Genomic DNA, 12,557 nt, shown 5'->3' with positions numbered 1-12,557 from the left:
TGAGACAGGGTTTCTCTGTATAGCCTTGGCTGTCCTGGAACTCACTCTGTAGACCAGGCTGACCTCAAACTCAGAAATCTTTCTGCCTCTGCCTCCCAGGTGCTGGGATTAAAGGCATGAGCCACCACCTCCAGGCTCAGCGCCTGGCTCAGGTTAGGTTTTCTAACTGCTGCAACCCAGAACCTGATGTTTATTATACACACCAGGCAGGGTTAGCTAGACCCAGCAGGAGGTCTCTATAGGCGCCAACAACAAGCAGTAAACCCGCAGGAGGAGGAAGCCACAGTTGCTAGTCTCTGCACATCCATACCCAGACTCCCAAGGAGAGCTCTGCCGTTTCTCTTGAGTCTGGGCCGTCAGCTTTGCCAATTTTCCACAGATCAATTGTGCTTGGAGTTAGTTCCCAACAAGCTGAGCCCATGTCAAAATAAACATTCACTCCGGGTTTTACTTATTCAAGATTTCCCCAGATACCGACACCTTGAGGGCAGGGGGCCTAAAACATAGAAGCAGATGATCACCCATGACTCACAATGAGTCACATACTGCTAAAGACATGGAGACAGAAGATGAGGTGGCCTGTAAGGAGCCTCTAAGGAGCTAGCCAATCTAAGGACACAAGGAAGGTGAGAGACTAATAAGGTCCCTTTTCTCTGTTATCAAAACTCCTATTTTACTAATTGTAAAAAGAAAATGTTAAAGAAGTGTGGAGAGGGAAAAAAAAAAAAAAAAAAAATCTTTCATCCTCCAGATAAACACCATGAATATCCTGAGGTTACCGGTTTATCTTAGTTATTTATGTTGCTGTGAAGAGACACCATGACTACGGCAACTCTTACAAGGGAAAACATTTCACTGGCAACTGGCTTACATTCAAAGGTTTGGTCCGTTGTCATCACGATGGGAAGCATGGCATCATGTAGGCAGACATGGTGCTGGAGAGGGAGCTGGGAATACTACACCCAGATCCTCAGACAACAGGAAGAGAGAACAACACTGAGCCTGGGCTTGAGCTTCTGAAACCTCAAAGCCCACCCCTAGTGACACACTTCCTCCAACAAGGCCACACCTCCTAATAGTACCCTTCCCTATGAGTCTTTGGAGGTCAGTTTCACTAAGATCACAATACTGGCTGGTTTGTGTGTCAACTTGACACAAGCTGGAGTTATCACAGAGAAAGGAGTTTCAGCTGAGGAAATACCTCCATGAAATCCAGCATTTTCTCAATTAGTGATCAAGGGGGGAGAGTCCCTTGTGCGTGGTACCATCCCTGGTCTGGTAGTCCTGAGTTCTTTAAGAAAGCAAGCTGAGCAAGCCAAGGGAAGCAATCCAGTAAGTGACATCCCTCCATGGCCTCTGCATCAGCTCCTGCTTCCTGTCCTGTGTGAGTTCCAGTCCTAACTTCTTTGGTGATGAACAGCAATATGGAAGTGTAAGCTGAATAAACCCTTTCCTCCCCATCTTGCTTCTTGGTCATGATGTTTTGTGCAGGAATAGAAACCCTGACTAAGACAATCACCATACATCTAAACATTTCTCTGGGAATATATTAGAAAGATTTGCTTTGGGTAGTTGCAAATTTATATCTAATGGTCTCTAATAACTTTTACTTGGAAAGTTTTTCGGTATAATAGTCCTATTTTTGTCCAGACCAAAGTTCACGTCAACTGCTAGATTCCTAGCAGTTTTTAAAATCTTTTACTGTTAAAAAAGAACCACCCTTCCTGCTGTCGAAAAGACACAGGCAGGAAGTTTACTTCATACTGTGGCTTGTGGAGGAAAGAATGATTTATCAGCTTCGGTGAGATTTTTATAAAGAAGATGCCCTGGTTGTGTTTGAGAATAGAACCAAGAGAAACTGGCAGACAGCACTAAAAAGGTTTTAGACTTTGGAGGCCATGTAGGGTTAAAGCATCTGGCTCTGAGCCTCTCTGAAGCCACAGACAGCCCAGTGAGGAGTCCACACAGTCAGCTTGTTACATAAGACCATGCATGCCTCTGCCTCCCGCCTTCGCTTATGGGGGATTTGATTTCCTGTCAGGAAACAAGGTGTCACCAAGAGAGCTGTCTTCACAGAGCTGCCTTCAGGGCTAATGAGATCACGACTTCTGAGCTCCTCTGAGAAGCAGGCTACCTAGATTCGGGACAAACATTGCTCTAATCGGTTTTTTGAAGAGAGCCACGTGGCTTCCTCTCTTCCTGTAGAATGATCAGTCCTGGCTCCAGGGGCACCCGCGATGTTTCCGGCTCTTTCATTTTCCATCCTTCCCGAGGGAGAGCCTCTGTGTCTATTCCTGCTTCCCATGCCAGTCTTCAATTGGTCCCCTCAGGATCTAGTCCCCATTACAATCCAAACTGACACAAAAATCACCAAATATCAAGGGCTGGAGCTGAGCAATCCTAGCGGGTGTGCCGCCCAGATTCTTAGCAAAAGGCTTCCTAGGGTTTTGTTTGTTTTTATTTGTTTAAGCAGCATCATCTCCTGGATACACCATGGATACACCTTTGATATCTTTGTTCTTGAAAACACCCAAGCAGTGCATTACTAGAAGCAAAGGAAAAGGCACGCGTCTCCAGCACGGCTACACATCTGCGTCCCTTTGCGTTTCAGAGCCTCCGGGAGCATCATGCCAGGGACTCGGGGAAGAGACATTCATTAAGCCACAAGTACTGGTGCGGCCTTCAGTTTCCCTGAGACAACACTAGGGAAAAAGCAAAAAAGAAAAGAAAGGACAGAACTATTCTGCAGCCAGGAGTACCCTCTAGTGTTCAATTGGAGGTCTAAACTCCAGCTACAACCCACAAGCCCAATAAAAACAACGGGGGAATCTATGTGATTATACAGAGCTTGCCTCTCTGGAGCAGCTGAGGTTTTGCTTCATTGACCTAAGCTTCACAGACAATGATCTGTTCCTTTGAAAGTGTTGGGAATAGCCCAGCGGCGGTGGTGGTGGTGCACGCCTTCAATCGCAGAGGCAGTTCCGGGCCAGCTTGATCTACAGAGCAAGTTCCAAGACAGCCGAGGTTACATAGAGAAAATCTGGGGGTTGAGGGGAGAAAAATGCTGAGATGAACATGGTTTTTTAAAAAGAAGATTCAGTTACTTATATGCTACCCTACAGCAGTAAATATCTATTTAACCATGGAATAGAATTACATGTTACATCATTAAACTAGTTTCAGTGACACTGAAGTTATAGAAAAATTCTAGGCATGATGTTGTATTCCTTGCAATTTGGAGGCTGTGGTAGGAAGTTAAAGAGTTCAAGGCTAGCCTGGTGTATACAGCAAGACACCAACGGTGGAGGCAAGCGGGTGGGGGCAGGGGTGGGGTAGGTCCTTTGCCACTTTGCTGGCATGATTGTAACTAGAAAGTAATATAATGATATACTTGAGTATCATCAAGTAGTTTTTGAGTCTGATTATACAGAGTATGCTGTGTGGAGATGTGCAAAGCCCAACCAGGTTGGGAGATGTTATCATGGCACCTGTGTTCCAGGTCGATGATTAAGGTTTGGGATAGGTCTTTTTTGTTATCGCTGTTGTTGTAACTGCTCTGTTTTGTCTCCAATTGCTTGTTAATACATATCTAAGTTGGAACAAAGTTTTCGTGTCCGTAAGACCCTTCCAAAACCAAGCTAAGTAGTTCAGTGGCTCTGTGTTGCCAAGTTGAGTTCCATATGATCATTTCAAAGCCAAGAAGTCTATTCATTAAGAATAAGACAGAGTAAGAATAATACAGAAAACTTTTCAGAAGCACCATGGATTATATGAATGTCAGATGAATCATAGGGACATCGGGATGAGCAAAAGGTTGCAGATAAATTAATTAGAGGATGAAGCTAAATAGCAAACATCAGAACAGTGTGCACATCCTCCTGGCCAAAAAGTTCCGGAATCAGTTTAATGCTACTTATTATTGAAGCGTATGGTTTGTTCTTGTTGGTTTTTTTTTTTTTTTTTAAACTTCCTGGACTTCAGAACTTTTTATGGTGATGGACCTCAGAGGTAAGGAAGCTGGAATTGAGCCTAGAGATGGATCAGTGCGTAAAAGCTCTTGTAGTCAAGCCTGCAGACCTGAATCTGAGCCTCAGGACCCACATGATAGAAGGAGAAGCCAACTTCCACAAATTGTCCTTTGACCTACACACACACCACTGGCATATATACACAGAATACATATACATGCTGTGTGGGGGTGGGGGGGGGTGGGGGGGGGTGTGTGTGTGATTTTAAAAAGACGAAATTTCATAGGCCTATGCTTTTCTTATTTTTTGTGTTTCTGATCAGGAGATGCCCTTACAGTCTCAGCAACTCACCGGGTTTCCCAGAAGTGTTCTCACAAGCAGAGGCAGAGTAGCCAGAACAAAGTGGCTCTCTACAAAGCAGCTTGTTAATGGGTATATCACTCTTGCATCGATCTGCCAATATCTGACAGAAACAACTTACAGGAGGAAGGATCTATCTAAGCCCACAGCTTCAGAGGGTTCAATCCATCATGACATAGAACGTATCACGGAGCAGCTCAGTTCATGCCAGCAAGAGCTGGTGCTAGAAATTCCCATCACAGAGGACAGGAAGCAGAGGGCAAGGCTTGCCCCTAGTGAGCTAGTTCTACCAGCTACACCCTCACCTCTTACCAGTTCTATAGTCTTTCAAAATAGCATCACCAGCTAAGGAATGAAAATTCAATTGTGAGAGGGAAATTAACTCAAAACACAGCAAAGTCTCTGAGAGAATTTTTAGCAACATCCAGATGACCTGCTACAGATAAGAATTCTAGATAGCTTGTAGTCTCTTCCTGAGACTTTGGCTTGAGCTGCAGAAGTAGCCAAAGGACAAATTTGAAATCACATCATACACATGCTTATACAATCTAAAATTAATGGTTCAGTAATCTGAATATCTCCAGACATATGCTGTGGGAGTTGGAGGTATGTGTGAAGGATCCAGGCCATTGGATGTCTTAGACATACCCAGGCTGTTCAAAGGCAGAACAAAGAAATGTAAGTTGTCCTTGTATCAGGCCACATTCCGGTTCAAGGACAAATAAATCAACCTTGCTGAGTTATATTAATGTTCTCTGGTTCACTTTAAGAATAAAATGATAAGAAAAAAAATGGAGAAAAGTCACAAGTAAACAAGAAGCCTTCCTAAGGATGAATATATTCTAAAATAAATAAAGCCCTGGGGAAATATTAATAACTCAGCATTTAAGAATATATATTCTGTCAAGCAACAAATGCACCACAGCTGTGGCAGTCCATGTACAAAGAGGGTTAGGAATATAAGCCAGAGTTCCCTTTAACATCATGGTATAAAATCAGCATGGGTTCTGCTAAGCTGCATATCTGTTAAGAGTTATCCTAGAGTAAACAATGAATAAACCAAAAATAAAATAAGAGTGAAAAAAAGTGAACAGTTACTTCTACAAATCCAGGTAAGTTCCCATGAGTTGTTCTTCAGGGACAATATGGAAAAACTCTGCTAATTAAGGTTGAAGTCCACCATGATTAGATAGCCTCTGGGCTTGGTGCTATGTGGGAGACTCCATTTATTGGCAGGGATTCTCCTTCTCTGACTTTGTCTGAGGAATTTAACACACACATACACACACATGTAGCCTCAATTAGATTACAGGATCAATTTCCTTTCTTCTGATAAAACCTGTTCAGCCAGTGCCAGAGATTCCTAAAATGCTTCCCCATGCTAATAAGGTGTTTTGGTACCCTAAGCCTTCATCCAATGACCTTTGTCCTTCCTGGATGTCCCTATCTTCAGTCCCCCAAAACCTCATAAGGCTTGAATCACCCTAAGTAAAGTTGATCTGCCTCCTGATAACTGGTCCCAGTGTGGTCATTCTCCACATGTACTCACAGGCCTTCTGAAACCCAATACTCACCAACACCCTCCCTCCCAACGCTCCCCCTTGTCATCTCTGCTCCTACCGCCTGATGACCCACAAGAGCAAGGAGACCCATATGACAAGAGCCAAGGCTCCTTCCATCTTGTTGCTCTACCAAGCAAAACCTTGACCTCAGGGCCAAGGTGATAATAACTGCCTTCTACACAGCAAGATGAAGAAAGATTTTTAATGTATACCCAAATATTGTCCCAGACTTAGTGATAAGGACATACTCAACCATGAGGGGAGCTATGAATACTGTGTTCACTCTAGACAGCCATAGATGAGCTCAAAAAAACAGTAATTGTATTGCCACAGAAGCAAGCAAACTACTAGGAAAACACTAGTAACTAGTTAGTCTCCCTGACCTTATCATGCCCCAGATGGAGTGCAGAGAAGAAGGTTGGGAATAAATATATAGAAACATTTTCTACATCAGTGCCAGTCTCTTTATTTGGGGGATTCAAGTGGATATTTTCTTTGTCTCCTTGGCGGTGAGGTGTTTTCTTTTAGTTCTTCTGGAAGTTATGTGATCAAAGTTAGGACCTTACAGGTGTGACGTAAGCAATCTAAACTCAACTAAATCTTCATTACCTGATTTTCGTGTTAATGAGTAAAGTAGAACAAGGCAGATCTTTGCAAAGAAGGCGCATCTTGGCCATTCACCATAATTACAGAAGAGGGGTAGGCTGGAACAAGGCAGCAGGAAAATATTTGGACCTGAGGAGTTGAGTCTCAGAAGATGGAGAAGACCCAAGGAGGGAATGGAGGCAAATGAGTGTTACTTGCTGTCCCATGGTTCTGACCTGGGAAAACCCAAGGAGAACCTGTGCAGAGGCGCAGCATCGCAGCAGAAAAGCATAGCATTGTGGTGTCTAAGAAGCACATAAAGACAGAGAGAGGAAGCAAACATCTTCCAACCACCATCTTCCATCTTCTATAGCTCCCACTACCTCCTTCCAATGGCATATGAAGGCTTCCATGACAGAGGATGACTGAATACTCCCCATAAGCAACTCACAAGTCATACAAAGGCCCCACTGTTATAGACCCTTGAAATGTTATGGCTTCTCTAACCTAGATTTTCCTAGATAAGAGTAATATTCCTGCCTCTGGCCATTTCTCAGAGTAATGGGACGGGTAAAACAGATGACAGTGAGGACCTGGAAGCTTCTTGTATCTCAGAGTTTTATGGCTTCATCTAACCTAAAACATGAAGAAGATTTAGGAAAATTAGTGGAAGGCTCCTGTACTGGTTTGATGATGTTTGTCCCAGGGAGTAGCACTATTTGGAGGTGTGACCTTGGAGAAAGTGTGTCACTGTGGGTGTGGGCTTTAAGACCCTCTTCCTAGCTGCTTGGAAGTCAGTATTCTCCTAACAGCCTTCAGATGAAGATGTAGAACTCTCAGCTCCTCCTGCACCATGCCTGCCTGGATGCTGCCATGCTCCCACCTTGATGATAATGGACTGAACCTCTGAACCTGTAAGCCAGCCCCAATTAAATGTTGTCCTTATAAGAGTTGCCTTGGTCATGGTGTCTGTTCACAGTATAAAACCCTAACTAAGTTATGTACCTTGTTTCTCCTTGAACCTTCACCAAACACCGTAAGACTGTTTTGTTGAGCTTCATTGCTTGTTCATATGCTCTGGTTACAATATATGTTGTTCTTCTGGGTCACACATGAGGTCTTCCCTAAAGGAACAGTAAGACCCTGAACTATAATACCCTTTACAGCTGAACACAGCTCATAAGAAATGGAGACTTGATTGCTCTGGCTGAAGGATTCTGGTTTTTCTGTCCTAACAAGGTCAGCTTTCTGCAACATAGACTGTAGTTACTGTCAAATCACTATCCTGAAATTCCCTGTATGGGCTTTTCTCACTGGATCCGCACCCACAATCCTGGAAACCAGCCTTGGCCCCCAAACCAGCTCTCATCTTGCCCGTTATTGTTACCTCTGGGTTCCTTGGAGATTCCAGTTCCTGTTGTGTCACTCTCTACTGTTGCTTCCTCCAACCCGGCCACCCCTGTTGTCCCTCACCCTCTGTCATTACCTGTGCAAGTCATCCAAGTCAATGTGGCTTCTAGAACCCTCTGAGCCGTAATCAGAAGGGATACCATCCTGCAATTTCATGTTCTATCAGCAAGAGCCAGATCATCTAGCAGCCCTTCTAATTTCCCCATAGCCTGAGGGTTGTCAGGGCCATTTTCCTATCTTCTTCTCCTTTGGGTTTGATTGGGTCTCCAGGCCACCAAATAGCCCTAAATGTGAAAGACAAGTCACACTTGTTACCACGTTAAGGACTCCACGTTAAGGACCTGCATCTATTGCTCTCAGCCCACCCTTCTCCATACTACTTCTAGACCATGGTCCCTGTAGGCCTTTTGACTGGTAACAAAACATCTATGGTGCACACTCCTAGGGAGAAGAGTCCTGTATACCTGATGCTTTCCAGAAACAAAAGGATGTATACAAATGCATCTAGAATAATCCAGCCTGACCTTGTCTCCCCTTACCATGCTTTCCCAGGACCAACAGTCATTCAGCTATCACCAAGTCTCTGAGTTATGTCAAACCTTGGACTTTCCAATGCAAGAATTTGGCTGCTTTGCTTTTTTTTTTTTTTTTTTAAATTCTGCAGTGTGTTTGTTTGTTTTGGGGTTTGGGGGGTTGTGGGGTTTTTTGTTTTTTGTTTTGGCTTGTTTTTGTTGTTTTTTAGACAAGGTCTTGTTGTGTAGGGTAGTCCCAGGCTGGCTCTGAATTCCTGATCCTTGTGCCTCAGCAGCCTGAGTGCTAGGATTACAGGTGTGCATCGCCTCACCAATAACTTGGTATTTAAACCTCAGAGGTGGGTGACATGAATACACACTAAATGCCACATAAATGTTGTATGTCGTCGGTTGCCTTCCAGAAACTTACAATCAAATTACAAAGGCAAGAGGGTGGCACATGGACCAGTAAGGAAAGCAGAGTGGTCTATAACAGGGTGGATCCAACATAGGCTGCAAGCCAGGGTACTTAAGCAAAGCCCTCAAGGAACATTAACAATGCAGATCCCTGGGCCTCATTCCCAAGTAGTTTTATGACTAGGTACAGACTAAGCTTTAATCTTTTAACGAAAATTCCTAGGTGATTTTGATAATAGGAAGTTGTCTTAGTCAGGGTTTCTATCCCTGTGAAGAGACACAATGACCACGGCAACTCTCATAAAGGAAAACGTAACTAGGGCTGGCTTACAGTTTCAGAGGTTAGCCTATTATTGTCATGGCAGAGGACATGACAGCTTCCAGGCAGACATGATGCTGGAGAAGGAGCTGAGACGTCTACACTGGAATCAGCAGGCAGCAGGAAGTGAATGTCACACTAGACTTGGCTTGAGCACTTGAGACCTCAAAGCCCACTGCCTATTGACCTCCAACAAGGTCATACCTCCTAATAATGCCACGTCCTATGGGGGACATTTTTATTCAAACCACCACAGAGGCCAAGACACAACCCAACAAAACACCATGATAGGCTTTTCTGGGGGGGGGGGGGGGTGACCACCCTACCAGCTCCCACCCAAGATCCTCGAATCCACAGATAAAACACACACACACACACACAGAGAGAGAGAGTTTACTCCTCTACAATTTGCCTTCCTGACAAAATTGCTCGGCTAAGACATCTCCTGCCTGGAAAAGCGTGCCCTTACCAATGTATTATCTCTGCCCCTCCATTTGCCCTAAACTCAGTGGCTAGTCCCACCTAGCCCCTGCAAAACATCCTTGGCCACCCGCCTACAGTGGAGGCTGCAGGCCCTAGCTCCCCGACACCACCATCCGAGCCCTTACATGCTTGTTGTGTTCTTCCTCCAAAGCATGGCAGAAAAGCCACTCTCTCCTTCCCCGCTTTTTCCTCCTGGGACTGGGAAGTCCTACCTGTATCTTCTACCCAGCAATTGGTCCTGGCCTTCTTTATTGACAAATCAAGAACCAATTGGGGAACAGAAATTTAACACCAGAGCCACTCCCTTCGCCAACCTCCAGGGCTTGTTCCAGAAACTGATTTCCCAAGTCCAACCTGCTCCCCTGGCTTTCACAGAACCACTGGTAAAACCCGATGGTTGCTCTTTGACCATGGACACCAACCTACACCCTCTGCCAGCCCCACCTGCTAGGAAAGAGCACAGTCAGATTTAGTAACAGAAGAAAAGGACATCTTACTAACGTCTTCATTTTACAAGGAGACGGGGAGAGACTCAAAACCGCAGGCACAGCGCTCTGGCCTGCTCTAGGAGGCAGATAGGAAAAGCCCCCACATACCACCACTACCACCACCCAAGATAAAACTACTGACGTGTCTAAAATGCCAGTACGGCAGAATTTGCCTGGCATGCAGAAACAGCAGCCCGGTGATGCTTAGATGGGTCTAGGCACTCAACCTAAGCAGGGGCAGGACAGGGAAGTGGGATGGCCTTCCGAGCACAATGCCAGAGGCGTGGGCCGCCAGGAGGAAGGAGGCTCTTCCAGCTGACTCACTGCAGCTGTTCTCGCCACTCTACCCCGCTCCACACCTACCATTTTCCTGGTTTGGGTTCCAACCTTAGCAACTTGCTCCAGCAGATACCACCATCTGCCCACTCAGCAAACCTGCACCCAAAGGACAACATACGTGTAGCATTTTCTACACCACCTTTTGCTGAAGCCAGGATGTCCACAAAGGAGGAAAGAACATGTTGCAATGAGCCGGGCTTCTGGCAACACAGTTTCCTAATAGGACTGAATTTGCACTGGTGTTTTCAAGCCCCAGCTCCAGCCCAGGGACAGAGTCCTCGGAAACCAGTGGCAGATGCTCCACACTCACAGCAGAGGAGACAAACTCTCCTTGTAGCTTTCTTGTTACCTCCAACAAGGCCACGCCTCCTAATCCTTTCAAATAGTGCCACTCCTTGGTGACCAAGCATTCAAATCTAGAGTGTGTGGGGCAACTCTTATTCAAATCACCCACAAAACCCACAAAGTAAAGGCAGAGGCCCAGGCAGGAAAAGTTTGCAGAGGAAGTCATCCTGGCTGGGCAGTGGTTCCTCTGAGAAGCCAGTCTCCAGCTCGAGCCCTTGCTTGTCCTTTCCTAGATGCCAGTGTGTCCGTCATCTCTTCACATAGTTCTCTGCACACACAAGTCTGCATGTTTGCTGTATTGATTTGTTTGGTTGGTTTGGTTGAGTGTTTGTGCTGAAGGACTATCCACTGGTCAACGTCAATCACTGGAGCTTTCTGCGTGTAAAGAGTCACGAGGTGGACCTCGAGCCACCTAGATGCTAACGTGAGAAATGAAACAGGCTCAGGGAGTAAAGATGTCAGCTACCAAGCCAGACCACCTAATTTCATCCCTGGAGCTCCCACGGTAGAAAGAGCTCCCCCATGGCAGGCATTTGCCTGTGTGCAGTATACAAGTCACTAAATAAATCAGTGCAATTTTAACTTTTTAAGTAAAGCGGGTAATACATGTACATTGCTTTCTGTAGCTCTGTGACACTAGATATATATTTTTTTAAATTCCTTTAATTTTTTTTAGTCAAATTAGATTCCATGAGACCTTTCTTTCCAAATGTGATTTAAAAGGTCACTTGGGGAGATGAAGGTTGGGGGAGGGGTGGGGACAGTCTTTCTGGTTCCCAAACACATAAGAACCATGGTGCTTACGTGACCCAAAAGAAGAAGGTAGACAGTCTGCTCAGCACATCTGTGCTCCATTCTCAGATATATGCTGTGTATATTCAATGGCAGGCAGCTGTGTTCCGCCCATACCAGCTCAACCATAAGTCAGAGCCCCTGGATAACCAACACTCAGCCACGCAGTCACTGGTTTTGCGTGGCTTACCATTCCTGAGACAATGGATTCAGATGGTTGGAGCTCCCTGCTGTTAAGAAAGCTCACAGCCCTCTTAATGGTTCTGGGAATCCTTCAGCTCCCTCTTCAACCTCTTCAGCCCTCAGGATCTCCTGACATGACATGCTAGACCTCTCAGCCCCGCCATGTTTTCTTCAAGGCACTGATCGTTGAGACAGCCAGATTTATGGCCCATGTGTTGATTGTCTATGTTCTCAAAAAAAAAAAAAAAAAAAAAAGTGCCGAGACTATAAGAACAGGATCCTTCCTGGTCCTATTTACTAATAAATATACCCAGTGACTAGGAAACTTCTTGGCACCCCATGGTGATGAGGATCTGCTGAATGAATAATTTTATGTGCCATCTCCAGCCACTCTCTTTGCTCATGTGACCCATTTGGGTGAGATTTTTATTACTGTGTGTAAATACCACAGAGAAACATCTCAAAGACAGGTTTGTTTGAGCTTCTGGTTCAGAAGTTGTAATCCATGGTCAGCTGGCTGCATTACTCAGGGTCTGAGAAGAGACAAGCATCAAGGTTGCAGAGTGTGTGGAGGAAGAACTTGTCACATCATGGTTGACAGGAAGCATAGGGACAGGGTCTGGGGACCTGGCACATCCTTCAGAGACATACCCCAACTGACCTACTTCTTCCACTTGGGCTCTACCTAGAAGATTCCATGACTTCCCCCCCATAGTGCTGCTACCTGGGGATCAAGTGTTCAACAGAGAGCCTTCAGGGAACATTTCATAGTCAGATCATAACACTATCAAACA

At 45.2% G+C, this 12,557-nt stretch overlaps 1 long non-coding RNA gene across 6 annotated transcripts in view; it reads right to left on the bottom strand.

The window, feature by feature from the left end:
* LOC143434677 (uncharacterized) overlaps positions 1–9,928 on the bottom strand; it is a 73,413-nt gene extending 63,485 nt beyond the window's left edge. The window contains exons 1-3 of one of the 6 annotated variants that reach the window (XR_013104363.1): positions 9,742–9,928; positions 7,962–8,169; positions 7,481–7,599 (exon numbers count right to left, since the gene is read on the bottom strand). This is a non-coding gene — a long non-coding RNA (uncharacterized LOC143434677). The remainder of the gene's footprint in view (positions 1–7,480; positions 7,600–7,961; positions 8,170–9,741) is intronic. The other 5 variants (XR_013104365.1, XR_013104367.1, XR_013104366.1 and 2 more) reach the window with 5 other exon arrangements.
* Positions 9,929–12,557: the final 2,629 nt, after the last annotated feature.

The sequence above is a fragment of the Arvicanthis niloticus genome, chromosome 16 (genome assembly GCF_011762505.2).
Source record: "Arvicanthis niloticus isolate mArvNil1 chromosome 16, mArvNil1.pat.X, whole genome shotgun sequence".
Classification (NCBI taxonomy): domain Eukaryota; kingdom Metazoa; phylum Chordata; class Mammalia; order Rodentia; family Muridae; genus Arvicanthis; species Arvicanthis niloticus.
This window is presented reverse-complemented; position numbering and strand designations above follow the sequence as displayed.